Here is a 2,822-nt window from a genome sequence, read left to right as displayed (position 1 = left end):
CACTAAAAGTTGAACTACTTTGTAAAAAACGTCTTTTTTTTAACAAGGTTTTATAATTGTAGTTGAAAATTTAACTATTTGGTTGAAAGTTTAACTCTTTGATTCAAAACTCATATTTTCCGCTTTAGAAATTCAACTTTTTGTAAATAATTCGTCTTTTTGACTTTAAAATTAAATAATTCTGTTGAAAATTCATGTATTTTGTTTGAAATTTGTCTTTTTTTGTAGATCATTAATTTCCTTGGTCGAAAATTCACCTTTTCTCTTGAAAATTTAACAATTTCGTCGAAAATTCGTGTTTTTTCCTTGTTCAATTCAATTTTTTATCACAGCTTTTATCTGGAAATTGAACTATTCCATTTTTGGTTAAACTGTATCCTGTATATCGTATTAGTTAAAACACCAATTATTTGTTAGAAAATTAATTTATTTGTTGTCGATTATGACTTGAAATATTATTTCAGTATAAAAGATTTTTCTTTTTAAACCATTCAATTTGTAATTTTTTAATTAAAAAAAGGAAATTTCGTTAATTATCAGCAATATTTGACCGTTCATTTAAAACCATCCATTACAAACAACTGTTAAAAACTATACAAATTTGAACAGAATGGTTCGAAATAGAAAGCCTTGAATTGTAAAATTTGTAATAAACTAAATTTTAAGTTTAAACGCTACATTTTTAATTTTAAAAAAAGATTTAGAATTAATTTAAAACTTGAAATTATTTCAAATAATTTAAAACACGATTTAGACTTTTGCAAATTAAAAAAAAAGCTTTTTGAGAATTGTGCAGTATTTAAAAAGAATAACAAAAATTGTTGTGATTGCTAAGAACATTGAAAATGATTTTTTATTTTGACAAATAAATTTTAAGTGAGCATTTGAAAACATTTTAAAAATTAAAAAAAAAAGAATCAGGAAGATTTTAAGGAAATTGTTTTATTTTACAGTTTTTTTAATTTTAGGAAAAAAATCTAATTAACAAAATGTATCAATTTTTAACCCAAAAGTTTACTTTTTAACAAATTAAATTAATTTTCTATCAAATAATTGGTATTTTAACTAATACAATGTGCTGGATAAAGTTTCAACTAAAAATTGAATAGTTCAATTTCCAGATAAAAACGATTAATTTTTAATCAATCCTAGAATAGTCACATTTTCAGATAAAAAAATAATTTTTAATCGAAAAAATAAACTTTCAACAAAGTTGTTAAATTCTCAACCAATAATATGAATTTTCGACCAAGAAAATGAATGATCTACAAAAAAAGTCAAATTTCAAACAAAATACATGAATTTTCAACTAAATTATTTAATTTTAAAGTCAAAAAAACCAATAATCTACAAAAAGTTGATTTTTTTCAGCGAAAAATATGAGCTTTCAATCAAAGAGTTAAACTTTCAACCAAATAGTTAAATTTTTAACAATAATTATAAAACCTTTTTGAAAAAACAGTATTTTTTTACAAAATAATTCAACTTTTAGTGAAATAATCGACTTTTAAGCCCAACAAGATGTACAGTTCATTTTTCAACCAAACAATGCCATTTTTGACCAAAAATGATACATTTTCAACCAAAAAGATTAAATTTCTACCAAACAAGGTAAATTTCCAACAAAATATGTGAACTTTCAGCAAAATTATTTAATTTTATAGTCAAAAAAAGTATCATCTACAAAAAAGCTAAATTTTCAACCCAAAAATATGATTTTTCAACCAAAATTTTAATTGGCGACCAAGTAGTTTAACTTTCACTTACAGTTGAAGTACTTAGTAAAAAAATTAATTTTTTCTTATTGAAGATTCATAATTATGGTTGAAAATTCAACTATGTGCCTTCAAATTAAATTTTTTGTTAAAAATTTTACTTTTTTGTTAAAATTATATCTTTGGGCGTTAAAAGTCAACAATTTGATAGAAAGTTAAACTATTTGGTCGACAATTAAAATTTGGGTTGAAAAATCATATTTTTGGGTTAAAAATTCAGCTTTTTTGTAGATGATACTCTTTTTGAATTTAAAATTAAATAATTTTGTTGAAAGTTCAAATATTTTGTTTGGTACAAATTTAATCTTTTTAGTTGTAATTGTATCATTTTTGGTCAAAAATGCAATTGTTTGGTTGAAATATGAACTGTACATATTCTTAGGCTTAAAAGTCAATTATTTCACTAAGAGTTGAATTACTTCGTAAAAAATACTGTTATTTTCAACAAGGTTTTAAAATTATGGTTAAAAATTTAACTATTTCTTTGAAAGTTTAACTCTTTGATGGAAAACTCATATTTTTCGCTGAAAAAAATCAACTTTTTGTAGATAATTCGTTTTATTGACTTTAAAATAAATAATTTCGTTGAAAATTCATGTAGTTTGTTTGAAATTTGTCTTTTTTTGTATATCATTAATTTTCTTGGTCGAAAATTCATTTTATTGATTCAAAATTTAACAACTTTATTGAAAATTTATTTTTTCGATTAAAAATTATTTTTTTTATTTGAAAATGTAACTATTCTAGGATTGATTAAAAACTAATCGTTTTGATCTGGAAATTGAACTATTCAATTTTTAGTTGAAACTTTATCCTGTACATTGTATTAGTTAAAACACCAATTATTTGATAGAAAATTAATTTAATATGTTAAAAATTAATCTTTTTGGTTGAAAATTGATATATTTTGTTAATTATATTTTTTCCTAAAATTAAAAAACTGTCAAATAAAAAAATTTTCTTAAAATCTTCCGGATTCTTTTTTTTTTAATTTTTAAAATGTTTTCAAATACTCACTTAAAATTTATTTGTCAAAATAAAAAATCA

Source organism: Belonocnema kinseyi, chromosome 1, assembly GCF_010883055.1.
Source record: "Belonocnema kinseyi isolate 2016_QV_RU_SX_M_011 chromosome 1, B_treatae_v1, whole genome shotgun sequence".
Taxonomy (NCBI): Eukaryota; Metazoa; Arthropoda; class Insecta; order Hymenoptera; family Cynipidae; genus Belonocnema; species Belonocnema kinseyi.
The sequence above is the reverse complement of the archived record's forward strand: the minus strand, read 5'-3'. Positions refer to the sequence as shown.